This window comes from Schistocerca americana, chromosome 1 (genome assembly GCF_021461395.2).
Source record: "Schistocerca americana isolate TAMUIC-IGC-003095 chromosome 1, iqSchAmer2.1, whole genome shotgun sequence".
Taxonomy (NCBI): Eukaryota; Metazoa; Arthropoda; class Insecta; order Orthoptera; family Acrididae; genus Schistocerca; species Schistocerca americana.
The window spans coordinates 1,226,138,467-1,226,153,274 of NC_060119.1; positions in this window are offsets into that span (position 1 = coordinate 1,226,138,467).

A 14,808-nucleotide genomic window follows, 5' to 3' on the forward strand; every position below is an offset into this window, starting at 1 on the left:
TGTGCATTTCATACACCTTATGGAAGACGAAAAAAGAGGTGTGGAAGCCGGTTCTTACTGACGTGTTTACTCGTTAAACACATTTGTATTTTGCTAGTCCGATCAAACATCCATTTTCCGAGCGTTAGCTGTTTTGCACGAGTGGTCTCTTCAAAACCGCTGTTCTGATTTCTTTCCACAATGAAGCGACGTTATCAATACTTTCGTATGATTTTCGACAAAGAGAGAGTACGATTTCGTTATGGATGTTAGTGTACTCAAAACGAAGAGGAGAGGAGATGGTACAGAATGAGTTGATCCAATAACATAAGCTGATGTAGCCGGGTGATGTCATCGACTGCAGCCGATATTTCGAGAGGCGCACAACCCCTCATTTTCAAGGTAAACATGACGGGATGTGCACTAGTCGAAATATCGTCGATAGTTGACGACATCATTCGGCTGCATTCCCTTCCTGTAAGTTATCTGAACTCTGTATACGCTGGGAGAAGCTCAGGTCTCAAAGAAAGAGTTGTTTAAAAATTTGTTGTTATGGTCTCCAATCCAAAGACTGGTTTCATGCAGATGTCCATGAGAGTCTAATCTGCGCAAAACTCATCTCTGAATAACTACTGCGACCTGCTCCATCCTGAAAATGTTATTGTTTCCATTTCCAGGTCTCCTTCTACAATTATCCCCCTGCCCTAGCACCGAACTTCCCTCTATTCCCAAATTGACTAATCCTTGATGCGTCAGATATATCCTACCAACCGATCGTCTCTTTCAGTCAACACTGTTTCTCAGTTCATTAGTTATTTGACGTACTCCTCTAATCTTCAAAATTCTTTTCTAGCATGAAATTTCAAAAACTCCATTTTTTTCCTGTCCGAACTACTTATCGTCCGTATTTCTGTTCCATACAAGGCTACAGCCCCGACGAATATCTTCACAAAAGACTTCATAACAATTAAATTTTTGTTGGATATTAACAAATACCTCTTTTTCAGAAAAGCTGTTCTAGCTGCTGCCAGTCAACATTTAACATCAGTTAACTTCATTTTACTTCCGCTCTATTTCGAACACTTGCTGCTCAAATAACAAAACTTATCTTCCTGTTTGCTATCTCATTTCGTGACCTTATTCCGCCTCCCGCCCTACCCACCTGATTTAATTCGACTGCATTTTATTTACTTTTGTTGATATATTCAACTTACAACCTTTATTCAAGACACTATCCGTTCAGTTCAACTGCTCTTCCAAGACCTTTACAGTCTCTAACAGAATTTAATGAATGTGAAATTGTTTTATTACGCCCACCCGGATCACGCGTGGTATGTACACAAAATTATCGAACGTTTTGTAGGCAGCCATTGATTGTGTACGAGTCACAACAAGCCATTAAAACAGAGTGTGGGTATGGCATGAATGTGGGGTTGTTGCCAATCATTTCCATTTAGCTAATTCAGTAAATATGTGGTCATTTATATACCTCTTCCCATCTAATAAAATATCTTGTGTCCAATTAGTCGCTTCCCTTCACTCAAATTAATTAACATTTTACACAGTAAACGCAATCAGTACTCAAATGCAGCAGAGGGTTTGCATGGAACAGACTAATACTGTTTGTGGGAGCAAACATCCGACAGCAAGACCCGCATTTTAGCAATCGATATCTGTATGTTTTGGAGTGTTTACGTGACCATCCGGGTACATCAGTGAGAAATCTGCCAACAAAAACCGTGCCAAAGAGGACACGGAAACGTCAGTTTTCACGAGCAAAGACGCCTTGCCGGTACTGATAATCAGAGGTTTAGCCGCCGTCGATCATGTGCCTGTTGGGGAGGGGTGGATCGGCTTTCTGAGCCCGCTATTAGACGTGCTGGACGCTGCGTCGACCTTGAATGTGGATCGAGTGTATACAAGTCGACATTTACGACGCACCTAATTAATGTGCTATTACGCTGACTTATTTTCTCTCATCTTACGACGTTAAGCAAGCCGCTTTAATGTGCACCTGCTTCGACACAACGAGGTGCGGAGCGGCATGGAAGATCTGACCGTTATGACGGCGCTTAGCGAGATTTAGGGACTCCGGTGAAGCAGTTTTACGAGTCTAGGGCAGAGTGAAGGCAGTTTCTCAGGTAACCTGTCGATGGTCAGTCTCTTGTTTAAACGCACCTCCGGACACCACCTGTTGCAGACGAGACTCTACGGTAAACCACTATCTCGGGAGATATCCACTATGAAAAAATAGTCCAACCAAGCTCCAGTGAATCATTGAAACACCTTGTCGATACTTAATTTTTCAACCAAATTACAACTGTCTCGTCATACTGTTTTTGTTCCTCGTTTGCTGAGGACGAGATTAATACAACAATAACTAAGGCCAAATTGCAGAAAATGATGAATAAGTTTCCCTTTAATTTGCGTCTATGGTCACAAACCTTTTGTTAACAGATTACTTGTTTCGGTCTGTAATGACCATCATCAGATCAGTTTTATAAAAACAAAGTCCTAATGTACTGCAGCCATAGTGCTGGTGGTGATTTTGCATTTAACATTTGACGATGCCACTATGGCTGCAGTACATTAGGACTTTGTTTTTGTAAAACAGGTCTGATGATGGTCATTATAGACCGAAATACAACCAAATTACAACTGTCTCGCCCCGACAGTCACAGAGGGCGGGCCTATTAGTTATAGGGAGCTCCAACGTTAGGCGGGTTATGGAGCCCCTCAGGAAAATAGCGGGTAGGTCGGGCAAGAATGCCAGTGTGCACTCGGTGTGCTTGCCGGGGGGTCTCGTCCGTAATGTGGAGGAGGCCCTTCCGGCAGCTATTGAACGCACTGGGTGTGACCGGCTGCAGATAGTAGCACATGTCGGAACGAATGACGCCTGCCGCTTGGGTTCTGAGGCCATCCTTGGTTCCTTCCAGCGGCTGGCTGATTTGGTGAAGACAACCAGCATCGCACGCGGAGTGCAAGCTGAGCTTAATATCTGCAGCATAGTGCCCAGAGTCGATCGCGGTCCTCTGGTTTGGAGCCGTGTGGAGGGTCTAAACCAGAGGCTCAGACGACTCTGCGACTATAATGGTTGCAAATTCATCGACCTCCGTTATTGGGTGGAGAACTGTAGGGCCCCCCTAGACAGGTCAGGCGTGCACTACACACCGGATGCAGCTACTAGGGTAGCAGAGTACGTGTGGCGTGCACACGGGGGTTTTTTAGGTTAGAGGGACCCCCCCTTGGGCGAAACGATAAAATACCTGACGGCTTACCGGAGAGGACATTATCATCGTTGATAAAGAACGTCCGTCCTCAGAGACCAAAAACAGGAAAAGTTAACGTAATATTGGTAAACTGCAGGAGTATCCAGGGCAAGGTTCCTGAATTAGTATCTCTTATTGAAGGAAATAGTGCGCATATAGTATTAGGAACGGAAAGTTGGTTAAAACCGGAAGTGAACAGTAACGAAATCCTAGACACAGAATGGAATATATAGCGCAAGGATAGGATAAACGCCAATGGTGGAGGAGTATTTATAGCAGTAAAGAATTCAATAATATCCAGTGAAGTTATTAGCGAATGCGAATGTGAAATAATCTGGGTTAAGTTAAGTATCAAAGGTGGGTCAGATATGATAGTCGGATGCTTCTATAGACCACCTGCATCAGCAACCGTAGTAGTTGAGCGCCTCAGAGAGAACCTGCAGAACGTCGTGAAGAAGTTTCGTGATCATACTATTGTAATAGGGGGAGACTTCAATCTACCAGGTATAGAATGGGATAGTCACACAATCAGAACTGGAGCCAGGGACAGAGACTCTTGTGACATTATCCTGACTGCCTTGTCCGAGAATTACTTCGAGCAGATAGAGAACCAACTCGTGAAACTAACGTTTTAGACCTCATAGCAACAAATAGACCGGAACTTTTCGACTCCGTGAATGTAGAAGAGGGTATCAGTGATCATAAGTCAGTGGTTGCATCAATGACTACAAGTGTAATAAGAAATGCCAAGAAAGGAAGGAAAATATATTTGCTTAACAAGAGTGATAGGGCACAAATCGCAGGATATCTGAGTGACCACCATCAAACGTTCATTTCTGAGGAAGAGGATGTGGAACAAAAATGGAAAAAATTCAGAAACATCGTCCAGTACGCCTTAGATAAGTTCGTACCGACTAAGGTCCAAAGCGAGGGGAAAGATCCACCGTGGTATAACAATCATGTACGAAAGGTACTACGGAAACAAAGAAAGCTTCATCATAGGTTTAAGAGTAGTCGAATCATAGCTGATAAGGAAAAGCTGAACGAAGCGAAAAAGAGCGTAAAGAGAGCAATGAGAGAAGCATTCAACGAATTCGAACATAAAACATTGGCAAACAATCTAAACAAGAACCCTAAAAAGTTTTGGTCATATGTAAAATCGGTAAGCGGATCTAAATCCCCTATTCAGTCACTCGTTGACCACGATGGCACCGAAACAGAGGACGACCGAAGAAAGGCAGAAATACTGAATTCAGTGTTCCGAAACTGTTTCACTGCGGAAAATCGTAACACGGTCCCTGACTTCAGCCGTCGCACGGACGCCAAAATGGAAAATATTGAAATAAACGATATCGGAATTGAAAAACAACTGCTATCACTTAGTAGCGGAAAAGCATCCGGACCAGACGAGATACCCTTAAGATTCTACAGTGATTATGCTAAAGAACTTGCCCCCTTTCTATCAGCAATTTATCGTAGATCGCTGGAAGAACGTAAAGTACCTAGCGACTGGAAGAAAGCGCAGGTCATTCCCATTTTCAAGAAGGGTCATAAATCAGATGCGAATAATTATAGGCCTATTTCGCTTACGTCAATCTGTTGTAGAATAATGGAACATGTTTTGTGTTCTCGTATTATGACGTCTTAGATAATACAAATCTCCTTCATCATAACCAACATGGATTCCGCGAACAGAGATCATGTGAAACTCAGCTCGCCCTATTTTCCCAAGAAATTCACAGTGCCGTAGACACTGGCGAGCAGATTGATGCCGTATTCCTGGACTTCAGGAAGGCATTTGATACGGTTCCGCACTTACGTTTAGTGAAAAAAATACGAGCTTACGGAATATCGGACCAGGTTTGTGATTGGATTCAGGATTTCCTAGAAGAAAGAACACAACATGTCATTCTTAACGGTTCAAAATCTGCAGATGTAGAGGTAATTTCGGGAGTACCGCAGGGAAGCGTGATAGGACCTTTATTGTTTACAATATACATAAATGACTTAGTTGACAACATCGGTAGCTCCGTGAGGCTATTTGCAGATGACACGGTTGTCTACAAGAAAGTAGCAACATCAGAAGACTCGTACGTACTCCAGGAGGACCTGCAGAGGATTAATGCATGGTGCGACAGCTGGCAGCTTTCCCTAAACGTAGATAAATGTAATATAATGCGCATACATAGGGGCAGAAATCCATTCCAGTACGATTATGCCATAGGTGGTAAATCATTGGAAGCGGTAACGACCGTAAAATACTTAGGAGTTACTATCCGGAGCGATCTGAAGTGGAATGATCACATAAAACAAATAGTGGGAAAAGCAGGCGCCAGGTTGAGATTCATAGGAAGAATTCTAAGAAAATGTGACTCATCGACGAAAGAAGTAGCTTACAAAACGCTTGTTCGTCCGATTCTTGAGTATTGCTCATCATTATGGGACCCTTACCAGGTTGGATTAATAGAAGAGATAGACATGATCCAGCGAAAAGCAGCGCGATTCGTCATGGGGACATTTAGTCAGCGCGAGAGCGTTACGGAGATGCTGAACAAGCTCCAGTGGCGGACACTTCAAGAAAGGCGTTACGCAATACGGAGAGGTTTATTATCGAAATTACGAGAGAGCACATTCCGGGAAGAGATGGGCAACATATTACTACCGCCCACATATGTCTCGCGTAATGATCACAACGAAAAGATCCGAGAAATTAGAGCAAATACGGAGACTTACAAGCAGTCGTTCTTCCCACGCACAATTCGTGAATGGAACAGGGAAGGGGGGATCAGATAGTGGTACAATAAGTACCCTCCGCCACACACCGTAAGGTGGCTCGCGGAGTATAGATGTAGATGTAGATGTAGATATTGTTTTTGTTCCTCGTTTGCTGAGGACGAGATTAATACAACAATAACTAAGGCCAAACTGCAGAAAATGATGAATAAGTTTCCCTTAATTTACGTCTATGGTCACAAACCTTTTGTTAACAGATTACCTGTTTCGGTCTGTAATGACCATCATCAGATCAGTTTTATAAAAACAAAGTCCTAATGTACTGCAGCCATAGTTCTGGTGCTGATTTTGCATTTAACATTTGACGATGCCACTATGGCTGCAGTACATTAGGACTATGTTTTTGTAAAACAGGTCTGATGATGGTCATTATAGACCGAAATAGAGTCAGGATACCAAATGAAGCAAAAAATATAACACCAGGGAATGAAGACAACAGAAGAGATTCTAGCCAATGACCTGTCTGCATTAGACAATTACTTCAAAATCTTGAGACTCCAACCCAGTGTGAGTAAAACAGAAGTGTGTTGCTTCCATCTAAATAACCGGTTAGCGAACGTAAAACTGGAGGTAAGTTTCAGAGGCAGAATTCTTCGTCATAATTGGAACCCAAAATATCTTGGTGTCATGCTGGATCGTACACTATGCTTCAAACAACACCTTCTTAACTTAGCTCAAAAGTTGAGGACTCGAAACAACATCCTCCATAAGCTACGCGGAACTACCTGGGGATCTTCAGCAACCACCCTGCGATCTTCAGCTCTGGGCTTGGTGTACTCAAGTGCTGAGTATTGTGCACCTGTTTGGACGAACAGTCATCATACACGTCTTGTTGATACCCAGCTGAAAACGACAATGCGCATAATATCTGGCGCAATCAGATCTACTCCTGTTTATTGGCTTCCACTGTTAAACTGTATAATGCCTCCTGATCTACGCAGATGTACTACGCTTATGAGAGAACCCCACAAGATCTCCAAGAATTCTAACTTACCCGTGCATAGCGACCTGCCACTTTTAAATCGCAAGAGACTGAAATCACGTCATCCAACTCCGTGCGATGCTGCTTGCATGGTTGCTAAGAATTTCAAACGTCTTGAAGAATGGAAAGGTCGGTGGGAAGGAGTGACAGATGTGCACCTGCATAACATCTTCTCAGGTGCTAAACTTCCAAGTGGATTCGACTTACCACGCAAGACATGGTCTACTCTCAACAGAATCCGTACCGGCCATGGACGATGCAGGGCTACTCTCTTTTTATGTGGAAGAAGCTGCCTGATCCAGCCTGTGACTGCGGGGCTCCATACCAGACTGTTCACCTTGTTGTCAGTGAATGCAGGATTCGAGCCTATCACGGCACAAAAGAGAACTTCCTGCTAGCAACTCCGGATGCAGTGTGCTGGAGTGAAGGACTGGATATTAGTTGTAAAGACAAACTTAAGTTCCTTGTGTGTCAATATATACATGTAATTTAATTTCATGGTATGTCTGTATTAGCCATAGGCTTAATAAATAATAATAATAGACCGAAATCGGTAATCTGTTAGCAAAAAGTTTGTGACCATAAACGTAAATTAAAAGAAACTTATTGTATATACGGGTCATTGTTTTAGTCGCGACAATGTCGCAGCTTAGGAAAATGATGAAATTGGTCCTGCGTTTACTGAAAATCTGGGCTCACAAGTTTGAAAATGGTTCACGCAATCCCATTACCATAGCCTCAGTGCTGGAAGAATCCCACGAGAATTTGAAATAGCTCGGACATAAGAATTCTAAAATCAGGAAACTTAAGTTACGACGCAGCAAGCTATTGTCCCATTCCAGTCTTATAAACTATTAGAAAGTTAACTTAAAAGAGAACGTTTCTAATAATTGACGCTATAGTATCATCAGAACAGGCTGGATTCAGATCAACTCTCTGCAATTTTTACCCTCTTCAGTCCCTCCAGCACCATGGGAGTTATTCCCTGATCTTCGTACATCCATAGTTGAAATGGACGACAGTGGGACGTCAGCTGGGATAAATTTATATAAAAAATGAAGAAATTCCTCCAGCTGTATTTAATGTGTCGATTTTATTTTGGCAACTAGTTTCAAAGTTGTAACAACGTCATCTTCGGGCCCAAAACACTTGTTGACGTCAACTGCGTGCGGCTGATACTAGAAGTCAGTGGTGAGATATGTCGTTACAAATGTCCCATCATCCTTTTCCTTTTTCTTGTCAGTGTTTTCCACACGATCTTCTCTTCACCGATTTTGAAAGAGAAGCTCATCATTTCTTATTTTATCAGTCTACCAAGTTTTTAACTTTTTTATATAGCACCATGTCTGAAACTCTTTGATTCTCTTCTTTCGCGTCCTTCCCACAGTCCGTAATTGGTGTGCTCCAAACGTACACTGCCAGAAATTTCTTCCTCAAACTAAGTCCTATGTTAGTTAACACCGTACCTGTTTTGGCCAGGTATGCCCTATTTGCTTGTACTAGTTTGATTTGCATGTTCTCCTTGCTTCATCCATCACTGGTTATTTTGCTTCCTAGGTAACAGAATTCCTTACCTTTGTCTGCTTTGTAACTACCAATTCTAGTGTTGTATCTCCCGCTGTTCTCATTTCTAATAATTCTCATTACTTTCATCCTTTTTCGGTTGACTGTTAATCAACATTTTATACTCATTAGACTGTGTATTTCATTCAACTGGTCCTAAAATTCTTCTTCGCTTCCACTGAGCAGAGCAATGACATCAGAGACCTTGATGACATATCCATTCACCTTGTTTTTAATCCCACTCTTTTAACCTTTGTTTTACCTCCGCCATTGCTTCTTCGATGCATAGACTGAGCATTGGGGCGGAAGGCCGCATCCCTGTCTTACACCCTTTTCATTTCGAGTACGCGTTCTTAGATTTCCACCCTTATTATTTCCTCGTGCTTCTTGTACTATTGCATATTACACGTCTCTGTCTGCTTCGCTCATATTTTTCTCAGAATTTCAAACATCTAGCAGCATTCAACGTTGGTATGTCAATTAAACCGTTCAAAGTGTCTTGATTTTTCTTTAGTCTTGCTTACATTATCAAACGCAGCTCCAGAATTGCGTCTCTCGCACCTTTACCTTTGCGAAGTCCGCCCCCCGTAGCTGAGTGGTCAGCGCGACAGACCGTCAACCCTAAGGGCCCGGGTTCGATTCCCGGCTGGGTCGGAGATTTTCTCCGCTCAGGGACTGGGTGTTGTGTTGTCCTAATCATCATCATTTCATCCCCATCGACGAGCAAGTCGCCGAAGTGGCGTCAAATCGAAAGACTTGCACCCGGCGAACGGTCCACCCGACGGCAGGCTCTAGTCACACGACATTTACATTTACCTTTGCGAAAGCCAGGGTAATCGACATCTAATAGCCCCCTGATTTTCTGTCCCGTTTAGTGAAAGGAAACAGGCATCCATCGAGGCCTGAAGACTTCTGTAGTTTCTGTTGATTTAACTGCAACCTGTCATACCGTATGATTGAATGGGTACTTCTGAAGATGAAACAAACCACTCCCTCCAATAAGCTCACTAAAAAGATGCTACTGGAGACATGATTATAACAGCTCCGTTATAGTTACTCTACAAAAGAATTCAAGTAAACGACGTAAGAAAAAACAGACTTCTTCAAGAAAAAGTGTTGGCTACATTCTTGATTAATTTATACACAGACAACAAGCTGGCAACAGAATTTCAAACGCTTAACTGTGCAGATCATACTGCTGTAGCAACACAATGTGAAGTTTTAGAAGAAGGAGTAGACTTCATATTACCTAAATACGCTAAATCGAACAGTGGAGACTCTATCCCAACTGTACTAAAACAAATAAGCATTGTCGATGGGCTGGGCACACAGCAATGCCTTTAAATCTCCCCATAACGACAACTGCAATGGATTCAGGTCCTGTGATTAGGGAGGCCATGCTGCTGGACTTCCTCTAGCAGCCCAACGCCAATGAAGTGTTACGGTGAGGTGTCATCGCACGATCCGTAGAGAATGTGATGGTGCTCCATCGTGCATAAACCACTGACGTTATCTTGCTGACCGCTCGGGGTAGCCATGCGGTCTAGGACGTCTTGTCACGGATCGTACGGCTCCCCCTGTTGGAGGTTCGAGTCCTCCCTCGGGCATGGGTGTGTGTGTTGTCCTTCGCGTTAGCTAGTTTAATGTAAGCCTAGGGACAGATGACCTCAGCAGTTTGGTCCCATAGTCCCTACCACAAATATCCAAATTTTTTGTCTTCCTAGTAGGAAGCACATAAATCACCCTGCACGAATCGGCGATACACAGCACCTACAAATATGTTTAGTAAAGTGTATGGCGCTATGAGTGTGTCACCGACATTGCTGCTCACACTTTGTTATTAAAGCGGTACAAATGCCTCACCTCCACGATTGCTCGATGATTTTCGTCTTCCCCCCGAGCTGCGTAAAGTGGCAATTTATTAAGCCGTCTCTTATGAATCCTCCCTACCCAACCGAGTCCTTCTCATTACATTTCCCAAGTAAAGCAGGCCATATCTCATCTGTACTTGCTGCCAGACATACCATTCTAGGAACTTTTCTTCTGGTTTCGACCCCTTGTAGGAGTATGGGACATCGCTTTTTTAAAATAATCCCTGAAAAATACCTCTGTATTTAGTTGTTTAAACAATTTTTTTGTTTACGTTTATTCACTTAGAAGTATTATGATAGATCTGGAGTTTTGAGAAATACTTTTGTTTATTTATAGACAATATCACATCTTTATGATACAGTCATAACCGGTTTCGGCCATACAATGGCCATCTTGAGATGCTAAAGGCGGCATACACTGAACACAGGTTCATGCGTTTCCAAGCCGGTTATGACTGTCTCATAAACATGTGATTGTGTCTATAAATAAACAAAACATTTTTACAAGAGAATCAGTCAAGCACTCCATAGACAAAATGTCGTTTTGAGAAATTACGTCCGCAGCTCGTGGTCGTGCGGTAGCATTCTCGCTTCCCGCGCACGGGTTCCCGGGTTCGATTCCCGGTGGGGTCAGGGATTTTCTCTGCCTCGTGATGACTGGGTGTTCTGTGATGTCCTTAGGTTAGTTAGGTTTAAGTAGTTGTAAGTTGTAGGGGACTGATAACCATAGATGTTAAGTCCCATAGTGCTCAGAGCCATTTGAACCTTTTTTTTTTTTTTTTTTTTTTTAGAAAAGACGATGTGATCTTACAAAATGTGTATGCCGAGAATATCTCCAGGTGCTGTGGATGTCCACGGTTATGTATGTGCAGAACCAGTGACAGTGAATGTGAAAACGGCCACAACGATATCAATCCGTGAGACAATAGTATCGAAGATGTATATTCGATAGAGGGAGCGTTAGCTGTCTCTCTGTACACGCAAGTCAACGGGTTTCAAACCTCTTCTGCATAGCCATCACGACAATAGCCGCAGACTACCCCGACATTTGAGCAAAGAGCGATGATTTCAATAAAGTGCTGAAGACAGCGTTACTTCAACCGTGCCCAATCTTCACCTAGGCTTAAAAATGTGACGAGGGCCTCCCGTCGGGTAGACCGTTCGCAGGGTGCAAGTCTTTCAATTTGACGGCGACTTGCACGTCGATGGTGATGAAGTAATGATGATGAGGACAACACAACACCCAGTGCCTGAGTGGAGAAAATCTCCGACCCAACCGGGAATCGAGCCCGGGCCCTTAGGGCTGACATTCTGTCGCGCTGAGCACTCAGCTACCGGGGGCGCACAGGCTTAAGAGCGACTAAACCTTAATACGAGACACGACGCTGACCCAGACGGATGGTAGTGTTGGGCCGGGATGCTGACACGCGCAGGCCCTGGATCACATAAAACCGGCGGATTAACGATGAGGGTCAGCGTGCCGGCCACCTTGGATGTGCTTTTTAGGGGGTTTCCCACATCTCACCAGGTGTACTACGAGCTGATACGCAAGTCGCATCTGAGTTACACCACGATCCGTAAACACACTCTTAAAAAAAATAGACGCACGAAGAAGAAATTATCCAAATGGGACGGAAATCGGTAGATGTTACGTACGAGGTGTGGCTAGAAAAAAATCGGACTAGTACTGGTGAAACAATAAAACGAATGCAATAAGGCTGAAAGTCGCGTGGCCTGTCACGTGACTCTCGCTCCGCCTACTGCTCGAGTTTCATCTGCCTCCTGCACTCAGTCTGCCCGTGGCGTCTGTTTTAAGTAGTTGACGTTTTGTCTGTGCGTCGGAAAATGTTGAGTGTACCGAAAGAACAGCGTGTTAACACCAAACTAGGAAAATCTGCAAGTGAAACGTTTGTAATGTTACAACAAGTGTACGGCGATGATTGTTTATCGCGAACACAAGTTTTTGAGTGGTTTAAACGATTTAAAGATGGCCGCGAAGACACCAGTGATGACACTCGCACTGGCAGACCATTGTCAGCAAAAACTGATGCAAACATTGAAAAAATCGGTAAACTTGTTCGACAAGATCGCCGTTTAACAATCAGAGCAGTGTCTGAGTTAACAGGAGTTGACAAGGAAAGTGTTAGGCAGATTCTTCATGAAAGTTTCAACATGAACAAAGTGTGTTCAAAAATGGTTCCAAAGTGTCTCACAATTGAACAGAAGGAACGCCGAAGAATGATTTGTTCTGACATCCTGGAAAACATTGAAAGTGATCCCACCTTCTTACAAAATGTTATTACTTGCGATGAATCGTGGTTTTTTACTTACGATCCCGAAACTAAACGCCAGTCGATGCATTGGAAAACTCCTGATTCTCCACGACAAAAAAAACACGAATGTCAAAATCGAAATTCAAGGCAATGATGATTGTTTTTTTTTTTTGACATCAAAGGGATTGTGCACGTTGATTGGGTACCAGAGGGACAAACAGTGAATCAGCATTACTACATTTGCGTCCTGGCTACCCTACGTGAGCGAGTACGGAGAAAACGGAACGATTTGTGGAGAAAAAAGTCATGGATCCTTCACCAAGACAATGCCCCAGCTCACAGTGCGTTGTCAGTGAAGACGTTTTTGGCAAAACACAACATTCCCATCTTAGATCATCCACCCTACTCACCTGATTTGGCCCCCTGTGACTTTTTTCTTTTCCCTAAAGTCAAGTCAGCTTTGAAAGGAACTAGATTTGAGACTGTTGAAGCAGTAAAAGAAAAAGCGACGGAAGTAATGTATGGACTTACCAAAATGATCTGCAGCATTGCTATGAACAGTGGAAAATTCGTATGGAGCGGTGTAGAGACCGAGGAGGAGAGTACATTGAAGGAGATAACATGAGATTGTAAATAATTGTAAATAAATGTTTTTTCCAGCATCAGTCCGGTTTTTTCCTACCCGCACCTCGTATTTGTACAGACAACCAAATGATTCCAGTTTTAGAAGAAATGGACAATCTATTCAAGAGAAAAAATTAACAGATGGAGCAAATCACTAACGCATTGGTCCACCTCTAGCAGTTATTCGGCTTGGCACTGATAGTGTTGTTGGGATGTCGAGCCACATTCTGTCCAATTGTCAAATTCAATCGTCAAAATCCCAGGCTGGTTGGAGGGTTCTGCCGATAATGCTCCAGTGTTGTCAGTTGTGGAGAGATGAGGCGACCTCGCTCGCCAACTGGCTTGGTGAGCAAGAAGACAAGCAGTAGAATCTATCGCCGTGTGAGGGTGGGCACATCTGGTTGAAATGTAAGCGCAGGATGGCTTGACTATCGTCGAGGTACTGCAGTGGTGTAATGCTGCTGCAGATGACAGCCTAAGGAGTCCTGCTATGAAATGCCATCTCACCACAAACCATCACTCCAGGTTGTTAGGCCATATGGAGAGCGACAGTCTTGTTGGTATTCCACCACTATCCAGGGCGTTTCCAGACACGTCTTAGCTGACCATCGGGGCTCATTTCGAAGCGGGATTCATCACTAAGACTATTCTACTCCATTCAGTGAGAGTCTGGACCCCGATGAGCAGCGAAGACGTGTCTCGAGACCCTCTGAACAACGTTGGGACGCCATACTGACTGGTCGGACACTCCTTAAACTAATCATGCCAAATCCTTTAATAACCATGCAGATCGTGCGCCGATGCGGTACAAAGGCACAAGTGAAAAAAATTGTTCAACTGGTTCCAAGCACTATGGGACTTAACATCTGAGGTCATCAGTCCCCTAGACTTAGAACTACTTAAACCTAACTAACCTAAGGACACCACACACATCCATGACCGAGGCAGTATTCGAACTTGCGACCGTAGCAGCAGAGCGGTTTCAGACTTAAGCGCCTAGAACCGCTTGGCCACAACGGCCGGCGCACAAGTGAAAGAAGAAGAATATTAGGTGCGACGTTGGAAATTCTCCATTTTGATAGAATACACCGGTCATAGTAGTTGATGAGCGCTAATATCAGAGATAATAATCCTGAAAGTTAAAAGTCTTTGCAGGCCGCCACGTTCGTGACCGAAAAATAATGCAAATGGCATGTTCCTATTGGGGCAACGGCCTTGCCACAGTGGATACACCGGTTCCTGTGAGATCACCGAAGTTAAGCGCTGACGGGCGTGGCCGGCACTTATATTGGTGACCACCAGCCCGCCATGCGCTGTTGCCATTTTTCGGGGTGCACTCAGCCTCGTAATGCCAATTGAGGAGCTACTCGACCAAATAGTAGCGGCTCCGGTCAAAGAAAACCATCATAACGACCGGGAGAGCGGTGTGCTGACCAAGCGCCCCTCCTATCCGC